Genomic DNA, 13,154 nt, shown 5'->3' with positions numbered 1-13,154 from the left:
CCTCAGCCTCCCAAAGTGCTGGGATTACAAGCGTGAGCCACTGTGCCCATCTTTCTTCATTCTTTCTTATTCTTTTTTCTTTTTTCTCCTCTGACTGTATTTTCAAATAGCCTGTCTTCAAGCTCGTTAATTCTTTTTTCTGCTTGATCAATTCTATTGTTAAAAGACTCTCATAAATTCTTCAATATATTGATTTCGTTATTCAACTCCAGAATTTCTGCTGGATTGTTTTTAATTATTTTAGTGTCTTGGTTAAATGTAACTGATAGGATTCTACATTTCTTTTCTATGGCATCTTTAATTTCATTTAGCTCCTTCAAAATAGCTATTTTGAATTCTCTGTGAAAAAAGGACACATATCTCAGTCTCTCTGCAATTGTCCATTCATGCCTTATTGAGTTTAATTGTTGAAGTCATGTTTTCCTGGATGGTTTTGATGCTTGTGGATGATCTTCTTTGGCCATTGAAGAGTTCGGTATTTATTGTAGTCTTCAAAGTCTGGATTTGTTTGTCTGATCCTTCTTAGGAAGGCTTTCCAAGTATTTGAAGGTACTTGGGTGCTGTAATCTAAATACATATTTGGTGACTGCAGCTCTATCTGCATTAGGGGGTACCCCAAGCCTGGTAATTCTGTGGCTCTTGAAACCTTGTAGAGGTACTGCCTTGGTGATCTTGCTTAAGATCTGGAAGGATTTTCTATATTACCAGGCAGAGACCTTTGACCTCTCCTTTTTTCCTTTACCCCAAACAATCTCCCTCTCGATGCTGAACTGCCTGGAGCTAGAGGAAAGGTGACACAAGCATCAATCCCCTAACCACCACCACTGGAACTGTGCTAGGTCAGCACTATATCTTGCCCAAAGTCAGCAGTAACCTGTACTTGGATATTGGTATTTTCTCTAGGTTTAGAAAGTTCTCTGTTATTATTCTGCTGAAAATCGTTCTACTTCTATGTCTCTCTTTACCTTCTCTTTAAGGCCAATAACTCCTAAACTTCTTCTTTTGAGGCTGGGTATAGCCTGTGTTTACTCAAGACTCATTGGCTCTACAATCAGCAGATGGCAAAGTCACCCAGCCTTATATTTTTTTCTTTCACGTTGGTGAGTTTCCTTTGGCCCTGGGTAGGCCCAGAGACACCATCCAGGAGCCCGAACCTCGAGTCAGAAACCATAGGAATCTACCTGTTGCTTTATTCTACTGCATCTGAGCTGGCACCCAAGCTTCAAGACAGAGTTTTTTGTTTTCTGGTTTTGTTTGTTTGTTTTTCTTTTTAAGAGTTTCATTTTTATCTCCCAGGCTGTAGTGTAATGGTACTATTTCAGCTCACTGAAACCTCCTGCTCCCGGGTTCAAGAAATTCTCCTGCCTCAGCCTCCCAAGTAGCTGGGATTACAGGTGTGCACTATGAAAATCAGCTAATTCTTTTTGTATTTTCAGTGGAGGTGGGGTTTCACCATGTTGGCCAAGCTGGTCTTGAACTCCTGACCTCAGGGAATCTGCCTGCTTCAGCCTCCCAAAGTGCTGGTATTATAGGCCTGAGCCACCGTGCCTGGCCCAAAGTTCTACCCACTCTTTTCTCACCTCTCCTCAAGCAGAGGTTTCCCTCCCTATGGACACCACCACCCAAGAACCACAGTGAGTGCTTGCTGCCTGGCTGCTGCCAGTGTTTCCTCAAGACCCAAGGGCTCCTAAGTCAGCTTGGGGTAAATGCTGCCAGGCCTGGGTCTCTCTTTTCAGCACAGTGAGCTCCTGTAACCCAGGGAAGCTCCAGAAATTCCATAGAGGAGACAAGGCCTGGAATCAGGGACCCCAGCAGCCCTCTTGGTGCTCTACCCCACAGTGGCCAAGCTGGTATGCAAGATATAAGACAAACTTCCATTAACTCTTCCTCTCTTTTCATCAAATAAGAGGAGTCTCTCTCTCTAGACACCACAGCTAGTAGCATGCTAGGTTACACCTGAAGCCAGCATGTCTCTGAGTTTCACCCAATGCCTGAAGAGAGTAGTGCCTGGCTACCCCTGCTGAATTTTTAGGACTCAAGGACTCTTTAGTCAGTAGGCTGTGCCAGGACTTGGTCTTTCCTTTCAAATCAACAGGTTCCCTTCTGGTGCAGGCTGTGTCTAGAAATGTCATCTGGGATCTAAAGCCTGAAATGGGCATGTCAGAACTCTTCGTGGTGCGCTCCTCTACTGTGGCTAAGCTGGTATCCAGGGTGGAAGACAAAGTCCTCTTTACTCTCTCCTCTCCGCTCCTCAAGAGGAAGAAAAGAATCTCTCCTGGAGCTGCAAGCTCTACTTCCTGGGGTTCAGGGAAGGGTGACACAAGCACTTTCTTGGGCACCCTGGTTAATGTCCCACTGGGTCACATGTGCTCCAAGTCCACTGGTTCCGAGCTCAGCACAGCACCAGTTGCCCAGGAATTACAGTCCCAGTGACCTAGACTGCCTTCCAAGTGTGTTTAGAACCCAAGAGCACTTGAACCTGCTGTGCTACAGTGGCAGGTGCCTTGTTGAAACTCAGTTTCTGACACCAGCTGGGTTCTTTCCAGTGTTGCTTTTTGCTGTGGCAGGGTAGCACTGATTTCCAGTGTAAAGTCCTGCAGTCACTACATTCTCTCTCCCCAAAATGCACAGGTTCTTTCTCCATGTCTGATAGCCACTGCTAGGGAATGGGTGACCTGTGGTGTAAGCAATTCAAGACTATCTTTTCTACCCTCTTCAGTGCCTGTTTCCTTAATATGATATTAAAATCAAGTACTGTGGTAGCTCACCTGAGTTTCACTTCTTATGATGGTGCTTTTGTCATGTGGATAGTTGTTTAATTTTGTTTTCCTGTTGGGGAGGATGATTGCTGGTGCTTCTATTCAGCCATCTTGCTTCACAATCTCCCAGCATCTCCTCATTATTTTAATCTGACTTTACCTGTATGTTTATTTGATTAATTAGGTGTGATATAAGTGATTCTGTATAACTTCCTATATTGGACCTCAAGAGTTCTGTAGCTTCCTCTTCCATACATAGAATACTCATAGAAGCTAAATGCCACCTAAGTTTTCTGAGTATACTGAGACCAACACAATGTATGGAAAATCAAGATAACTGTGTGTAGAAAGAGAAACATTACAGAGATACACATACCAAGCAGACAATTACAACCTTTTTGAATTCTTCAGCTCAATTTAATTGCTAACTGAGTTCAGCTGCATGATGATACCAGTTGATGCCACATAAACCAGAAGAATCACACAGCTAGGCTTTTCCCAAATGCCATTCAAAAAATTACTCTGCACTGAAGAGACTTTTTTTTCACTTCAGAAAAACACATTCATTTTCGTAGAATTAAACAGGTAAGGAACACAACTAAACATTCTTAAACTCATAAAGAGTGTGGAAAGATAAAAATCTAGAACAAATATAGTATTTAGTAATATGTTAGAAATATTTATAGAATACCGAGTGTCATATGATCATATGCTATTCTAATGAGAGTCCCATCAATCCAATAAGGCAAAAAAAAAAAAACAGAACAGGTGTGAGAAAAAGAAATGTAAAATGTACTGTATTTGTGTACAACATGACTATATATATGAGAAATTTCCAAAGACAGGTTTGAGAACAATAAAGAGTACTTATCAATGCAGTGGTATATTAAATCACTGCTCAAAACTAGTAACATTTTATATATGATTAATAGCCATAAAAAAATGAATAGAAAAGTAAATGGTTAAAGAGCCTGATCATAAAAATAACTAAAATAATTATGTTCCTAGCAACAAACCTTAAAGATGTGTGAATATTTATATGGATTAAATCACCAAATGCTGTTGAAGAACATGAAATATAATTTAAATATGATGAGTTATCTATGCCTTAAAAAGCAGATAAATTAATACTGTAAAGATGTTATTTTCCCTAAGTATATCTATCAAATTTAATAAAATTTTACTAAATACTTCAACAGCATTTTTATCAAGGTTGACAAATTGATTCTAAAAATAATGTGAACAATTATAATGTGCCGTAAGAATAATCACATTAGTTTTGAAGAAAACAGCAAGATAGCTAACTCTGCCAAGTCAGATAACATTATTCTAAATCTATACTAATTAAACAATGTATTATTGGTAAAAGCATAGACCAATAGATCAATAATAATAATAAAAAGGCCAGAAACAAAGTTAGTTATTGTTGGGATCGAGACAAGAAAATAGAAAGCACTCCAGGTATTTCAAACAAAAATGTCTCAATACAGAAAGTGGCCACAAGGTGTTGTAAGGTGCAGAATAAGAAAAAGAGGATGAAATGTCAGCTAGAGGGCCTACAAGTAAGAACAGTGATGCTCTTATGGATGGATTTTATTATCTATTGCCTTCTGCTGCATTGTTAGAGGTGCTTTCTCAGTCAGTTCTGATATCACTGAAAAGATGCTGCCATGAACAGATCTATACCATGCTGCCTTTGCCTATGCTCCATGGAGTCTGGAGACCCTGTACACTCACTGCCATTCCAGTAACTGCCTACAACTGCCAGAAGCAAGCATCTTTCTTTCTCTCGCCTTCTGATTATTCTCAGTGTATTTTAATGACAGAATCTAAAGCAAACCCCCTGGCAAATGAGACTCAAAACTGTACTTTGAAGAGCCCCAATCTCAGCAATATAGGGTACAGTATAAGAGAATTTGGGACACAGTGAATACAAACACACTCCACACTTCAAATCAGTAGCAAAAGAGAACACCAGTCAAAAATTGACAGTTGAATATCTACAGAAATATAATTCTCCCATTTCACATTATATACAAATATCTTTTTTTACACATCTGAAACTAAGATTATAAGTTTAAAACTATTAAAAGACAATTTAGGGACAAATCTTTAATGTCTTGAAACCTGGGAGAATTTCCCTTACAAATTACAAAGCAGCATAATCAAAAAGAAAAAATACTGATATTTGAATACATTAAAATTCTACTTAACAAATACATAATGAAATATTAAATTACCATCCACAGACTGGGAAATAATATTTTAAAGCAAATAACTCATAAACTAGTAGACAAACTATGGATTCTCTACAAGTCAATATAAATACACAATATAGTAATTTAATTTAGAAGTTATTAAGGATGTCATAAATTAGAAAAACAGAATGGCCCATATAAATAGAGTATGCAAAATAGTAACAGTCATGTAAGCTATAATACTAGTAGTTAAAATTACATATTTATCAGTGTAGCTCAAAATATGGAGAAAAGAGAAATCTCAGTTACTGATAGTTAATAAGGAAATTGATACAAACAATAAAAAAAAAGGTGCTTATACCTAAAGTTAGAGCTTGCATACATACTTTAGTACATATTTCAAGGAGTTATATTTTATTTAAAGAATGTTAAATAATAGTAGTAGGTTAAATAAAACATCAATATCCTAAACTACAATAGAACAATAACTTTGGAGTTATCTTTTGTCCTACTAAATGCTATCTTTTTGATCTACTAAATGTTAAGAAAACTGTAGAAAAGAAAGGAATCTGAGAAAAAATTATTAAATCATGAAAGGACTTTCTTGAATCATAATATTTAGATACAAATTATTTAGCGATAAAGTTCAAAAATGCAAAATAACACTGAGAATTGATTCATATTATTTATACAAATTACTTGTACAACTAAGTTAGAAATTGAGGAAAGGTCACTATACAGAAATTTCGAACAGGCTATATTAATTACTAATAAACATCTAGAAATGTCAGTCCAATAGGAAAATAAATAAAAATAAAGCACCACAATACCATTTTTAATCTAGCAAATTAATGAAGATATTGAAAAATAATAGTATTTAAATTATGGCTGTATTTAATATGTATGATTTCATGATTTCTAACTTCTAGCAATCAGAGGCAACTTAAATGCTTAACCACAAGTGAGGTTTCAGTAAATTACATGTCATTATTTAACAAGAAAATTAGCTTTTAAAACACTAATGTCTTAGGACAACAATCAGGAAACAAGTGTTTTAAAGGCGGACTAAAAAACTTGATGTTTTGCATGTTAATAATTAAGAAAATTAAATTGAAATTAAGTAATATAAAAATAGATGATAATCTACTACAAATATATATTATATATTTCTGTATTAGAGCCATTATTATATATTTAATATTTACTGAATTCTCTATAATATACATACTTATCTTTTAATAAACTGAATATAACCTATTGAATAAAATAATAAAGGAGGGATGATCAGTGCAACACTTTGATATGTTTTGAGGGCTGAAGATGCAACAGAATAATATAACTCTATCTTGAATTATGAATAGCAAATATATTCTTCAGGCTCAGCAATACAGTTTTATTAAATTTTTTTTTGCAATTTCCCAAATTTATTTTTACTTAAGTCCTACAGCCATTTCATGACCTCACACACTATTCCTGCATTTGCAATTGCAATGCCCTCATAACTAGCCTCTTGCTTACAAACTCTTAGCACTGTCATGAGATGATTTTACAGTGCTGCCTACTGCTTACTCATTCAAAAACTTCCCAGACCCTACTAAATAAAATTTAAATTACTTTATCTTACACTTGATGTCATGATTTATACAATCTAGACTCACATCTATTTTTATATTTTTTTAAGTCTTCTTACAGATTGTGTAAACTTGACAAAACTAGTTATATATTTATGGTAGCCACCTACTAAATACATGTTGAGCGACTGATTTTTTTGTCTTTTGGGGGCATAAACTCTCTGCATTTCATTGACAAGAAATACCCTCACAACCTCCCTGCCTCTATTCCCAAGCCTATTCTCACACACATGCATCTAAATTTCTTGGTGGAATTCATGACTTCTTCATGAGCCCATTTAGATAATATCTCCATAATCAACTCAGGCTGAAGTGTACTCTCTTTTTTTCTGTCTTTACTTGCACCTTCGGCCTTGTCCTTAACCTGCCTCTCTTTGTGCTGCTTTTTTTTTTCACTATGCTCATTTCTACTCTAGTGGATCAGGTAGGTTCATGAAGCAAGATAATGACAGTCATTTTAATTTCCTCAAACTTACATACAAATTACTTACCTGATAAAGGAGGCCGTATTCAAACATACTGCCAGTCAAAGAGGGTAAAGCCAGTACTCAAAATAAATTGAGAGGAATGGAGTAAATAGACTTTTTGGCGTGTTTTAAGAGTTTGAATATGTAAAGCAAGCAGATTATACTTAATTAAAATGTACATTTAGTCACTGTCCTTCACCCATTCGGAGTAAATAGTTCCACTGAATATCATGTTTGTATTGATTTATATATGATTTGTAGCAATAATACCGACACACAACAACAAACCAATGAGAAGAAGAAGGGGTGTTTGAATTCAGATATAGGCTATATTCAACATCCCAAACTAGCACAATATATTCTCAAAATTCATAGCAAAAATCCAAGGTGTTCAATAATTTTTCCAGAAATACTTGTGAGTGTAGATCACAAAAATGAATATATCTATTTTAAAATAAATGCTGGCCAGGTGCAGTGGCTCACACCTGTAATCCCAGCACTTCCGGGGCGGGAGTATCACTTAAGCCCAGGAGTTTGAGACCAGCCTGGGCAGCATAGCAAGACCTCATCTCTATAAAGAATTAAACAAAAATATTAGTTGGGCATGGTGGCACGCCTGTAGTCTCAGCTACTCAAGAGGCTGAGTTAAGAGAATCGCTTGACCCCAGGAGGATGAGGCTGCAGTGAGCCATGATTACACCACTGCACTCCAGCCTGGGCAACATAGTGAGACTGTCTCAAAATAAATAAAATAATAAAATAAAATAAAATAAATGTACGCATAAGCAGACTGAATAAATGGAGAAGTGTATAGAGAAGAGAGTAAAAGGACACATCATCAGGAAGGGTTAAGGATAGCAGTGATTCAAATATATATACTAGTAAGCTTCTGATTTGCAGATTTAGGGTTGTTTCTTTTGTTTGTTCGCTTGTATAAAAACTAACATTGCTGTAGTTCTCTATTATACATGGTAATTTGAGTTTTGATTTTTAAAAATGTTGGCATTTTATGTTATACTTCTAGCTGCCAGAACTCAGCACAGCTGAACAGTTTCAAGTTTTCTGAAAGGTCCATTTATTCCAAAGTGGAGGAACCCAAGTTGAAGTTTGAAAACAGGAAGCAATAAAGCTTGGGAAGTTATATTATATTATTTTTATATTATCACAGTCACTCACAAAACCATGGTTGTCGAACTGAATTAAAATGATCATTTATGTTTTCTATATGTTGTAAAAGATTTCTAAAAATCAGCCAAGCTTATTATTGCATTACTTCCAACACCATCTTGTCATGTTTCCATACAGTTAATTTATCTTTTATTAGCATACGAAAGAAACAGGAAATGGTAACATCAAAAAAGAATTAAAACTTAATCTGGATAACACAGAATGCTATATACTTAATATATTCATATGCAAACCACTATTTTTAAATAAGTTCTTTTTATTTTTTGTCATGAACAGCTAATATGAAAGGTTATTTAATCATTCCAGAGATTCATCATTATACTGTAGTTTTTCAGGTAAATTAAAATAGTTCTCATGTAGAAGCTTAGGGAATGGGGTAACTTAAAACAGGTCACACAGTGCCATCCCACAGAGAACACGAGGGCTGTTGACACTCATAAAGAACATAGACAGGTTTTAATTTTGTTTGAACATTAGCTCTGTCCATCTCTGGGTAAGTGATGTTGTATGTCTTGACAACAAAAATTTGGCTCTGAACAACCTTTCCATTAAAGTTTTAAAAAATGGTTGCCTTAGTTTGTTCAAGCTACTACAAGAAAGCCCCATAGAGTGGATGGCTTACATACAATAGGATTTTATTTTTTTTAATTCTTTTTTTCTTTCAATCGTTTTTGGAAAATAGGTGGTTTTTGGTTTCATAGATGTTTTTTAGCAGTGAGATTTTGGTGCACCTATCGCCTGAGCCGTATACACTGTACTCAATGTGTAACCTTTTATCCCTCAACCCCTGCCTACCCTTCCCACTTAGTCCCCAAAGTTCATTATATCATTCTGATGCCTTTGCATCCTCATAGCCTAGCTCCCACTTATAGGTGAGAATGTATGATATTTGATTTTCCATTCCTGAGTTACTTCCCTTAGAATAATGGTCTCCAGCTTCATCCAGGTTTCTGCAAATGCCATTACTTCACTCCTTTTAATGGCTGAGGGGTATTCCATGGTGTATATATACCACACTTTCCTTAAACACTCATTTGTTGATGGGCATTTAGGCTAGTTTCATATTTCTACAATCGCAAATTGTGCTGTTATAAACAGTTGTTTGCAAGTATCTTTTTTCCTATAATGACTTATTTTTTTCTGGGTGTATACACAATAGTAGGAATGCTGGATCGAATGGTAGTTTTACTTTAGTTCTTTTTTTTCTTTTTCTTTGAGATGGAGTCTTGCTCTGTCACCCAGGCTGGAGTGCAATGGTGCAATCTCAGCTTACTGCAACCATCTTCCAGGTTCAAGCTATTCTCCTGCCTCAGCCTCCTAAGTAGCTGGGATTACAGGCACACCCCACTATATCCAGCTATTTTATTATTATTATTATTTTTTTAGTAGAGATGGGGTGTCACCATGTTGGCCAGGCTGGTCTCAAACTCCTGACCTCAGGTGATCCACAGGCCTTGGCCTCCCAAAGTGTTAGGATTACAGGCGTGAGCCACTGCATCCAGCCTACTTTTGTATCTTTAAGGGATTTCCATACTTTTTCCAATAGAGGTTGTACTAGATTACATTCCCACCAGCAGTGTAAAAGTGTTTCCTTTTCACCACATCCACACCAACATCTATTATTTTTTTATTTTTAAATTATGGCCATTCTTGCAGGAGTAAAGTGTCATCTCATTGTGGTTTCAATGTGCATTTCCTTGATAATTAATAATGTTGAGCATTTTTTCATGTTTCTTGACCATTTGTATATCTTCTTTTAAGAATTATCTGTTCAGGTCCTTTGCCCACTTTTTGATGTGATTGTTGTTTTTTTTTCTCCTTGCTGATTTGTTTGCATTCCTTGTTGATTCTAGATATTAGTCCTTTGTCAGATGCATAATTTGTGAATATTTTCTCCCATTCTGTGGGCTGTTTATTTTATTGATTATTTATTTTGCTGTGCAGAAGCTTTTAGTTTAACTAGGTCCTATTTATTTATTCCTGTTGTTGTTTTATGTTCTTTTGGATTATTGGTCATGAGCAGTTTTTGCCTTAGCCGATGTCTAGAAGAGCTTTGTCAATGTTGTTTTCTAGAATTTTATAGTCTCAGATCCTAGATTTAAGTCTTTGATCCAACTTGAGTTGATTTTTATATAAAGTGAGAGATGAGAATCCAGTTTCATTCTTCTACACGTGGCTTATCAATTACTCCAGCACCATTTGTTGAAAAGGGTGTCCTTTCCCCACTTATGTTTTTGTTTGCTTTGTCGAAGATCTGTTGGATTTAAGTATTTGGCTTTATTTCTGAGTCGTCCATTCTGTTTCATTTGTTTATGTGCCTATATTTATACCAGTACCATGCTGTCTTGGTGACTGTGGTCTTGTAGTATAGTTTGAAGTCTGGTAATGGGATGCCTTCAGATTTGTTCTTTTTGCCTAGTCTTGCTTTGGCTTTGCAGGATCTTTTTTGGCTCCATATGAATTTTAGGATTTTTTTTTCTAGTTCTGTGAAGAAAGATGATGGTAATTTATTGGGAATAGCATTAAATTTGTAGATTGCTTTGGCAGTATATTCATGCTTACAATATTGATTCTGCCCATCCATGAGCATGAGATGTGTTTCCATTTGTTTGTGTCACTGATGATTTCTTTCATAGTGTTTTGTAGTTTTCCTTGTAGATATCTTTTACCTCCTTGGTAGGTATATTGCTAAATATTTTATATTATTTTTTTGCAGCTGTTGTAAAAGGGATTGAGTTCTTGATTTATTTCTCAACTTGGTCATTGTTGATGTACAGGAGTGCTACTAATTTGCACACATTGATTTTTTATTCTGAAATTCTTCTGAATTTATTTATCACATCTAGGAGCTTTTCGGATGACTCTTCAGAGTTTTCTAAGTATGCAATCATATCATTGGTAAACAGTGCCAGTTTGACTTCCTGTTTATTGATTTGGATGCCTACTTTTGTTTCTCTTGTCTAATTGCTCTGGCTAGGACTTCCAGTACTGTGCTGAATAGAAGTGGTGAAAATGGGTATCCTTGTCTTATTCCAGTTATCAGGGGGAATGCTTTCAACATTTCCCCATTCAGTATAATGTTGGTTGTGAGACTGCCATAGATGACTTTTATTACCTTGAGGTATGTTGTTTCTATGACAATATTGCTGAGGGCTTTAATCATAAAGAGATGTTGAATTTTGTCAAATGCTTTTTCAGCATCTATTGAGATGATCAAATAATTTTTGTTTTTAATTCTGTTTATATGATGTATTGGGATTTTTGATTTGGGAATATTAATTCATCTCTGCATCCCTGGTATAAAACTCACTTGATTATGATGTATTATCTTTTTGATATATTGTTGGATTTGATTAGTTAGTATTTTGTTGAGAATTTTTGCATCTATGTTAATCAGGGATATTGGTCCATAGTTTGTTGTTGTTACATTGTTTCCTGGTTTTGGTATTAGGGTGATACTGGTTTAATCGAATAATTTAGGAAGGATTACCTTTTCCTCTGTCTTTTCGAATAGTTTCAGTAAGATTGGTACCAATTCTTTGAATGTCTGACAGAATTCAGCTGTGAATCCATCTGGTCCTGAACTTTTTTTATTGGCAATTTCTTTTATCACTGCTTTATTTTTACTACTGGCTATTGGTCTGTTCAGAGTTTCTATTTCTTCCTGATTTGATCTAGGAGGGTTGTATATTTCCAGAAATGGGAACCGCTGCAGATACAAGTGGAGGAGCCACTGCCACAAAGTGGGCAGACAGGGAGGGGCAAAGTCTGAAAGCCATACTTGTGTTTTTGGTGAGGAAGCTCACTCCCTGGGGCATGGTCAGAGTGGGGCACTTCAGCATTGAGACTGATTTTGCCAACTGTGTGGGACCTGGGTGAAGCCTCTTTCCACCAGCTATCTCTGACTTCCCTGAGCAACTATATAATACAGAACAGGCAGCAAAAATCCCCTCTGGAACATAACCTCATTGGCCTAAGAACCACCACCACCACTATCCTCCATAGTGGTTGCAACAAGCCCCTCCCAAGGTGAGTCTGAGTCCAGACCAGTCTGCCCCTACCTGTTTGTATTTCTCTACCAACCATGGTAGTGGAACACAAAAGATGGGAACTCTTGGGAGCTTTATGGGCCTGGCCATAGCCTGAGGAACCAAAATATACTGGACAATGTAGGGCAAACTTAGATCACCCTACTACTATCACAACTGTTGCTCTCTTGAAAGTACCATGTCCTTGCTGTAGGCCAATCAACTCAAGCCATTACAGTAACTCATGACAGGATAACCCTGATCCCACGAAGGACAAGACAACATCTAATTCCACTGTCTGCAACATCTTGGCTAACCAGAGGTCCTGAGTGCTTCCATGTGACAACTTCACTGCTAGCATAACTAGTATTCCAGAAAGCTATCAGTTAACGTAACTACAACCAAGGAGTCTCTAAGAGTTTACTTCACACCTCTGCCACCTCCAACAAAGCTGGTGCTGGTATCCACAGGTAGAAGACCTTAAAAAAGATTTAATCACAGGACTCTTTGGAGACATTCTCTAGCACAAGTCTGGAGCCTAGTAGCCCCACTGGGTGGCTAGACACAGAAAAGCAATAACAATCACTGCAGTCTGGTCACAGGAAGCCCAAACCCTTGGGAAAGGGGGAGAGCACCACATCAAGGGATCACCTAGTAGGAAATATAATATTTTTTTGTAATTCTAAAGGCTGAGAAGTACAAGATCAAAGCACTGGCAGATTCAATGTCTTATGAGGGCCCACTTCTTCATAAACTGCCATGTTATCACTCTAACCTCACATGGTGGAATGGGTGAGGGATCTCTCTTGGACTTGTTTTACAACAACCCTAATCCCAGTAATGAGTGTTGAGCTCTTAAGAGGCAATCACCTCCTAATGACAT

This window comes from Cebus imitator, unplaced genomic scaffold (assembly GCF_001604975.1).
Source record: "Cebus imitator isolate Cc_AM_T3 unplaced genomic scaffold, Cebus_imitator-1.0 Scaffold69, whole genome shotgun sequence".
NCBI lineage: Eukaryota > Metazoa > Chordata > Mammalia > Primates > Cebidae > Cebus > Cebus imitator.
This window is presented reverse-complemented; position numbering follows the sequence as displayed.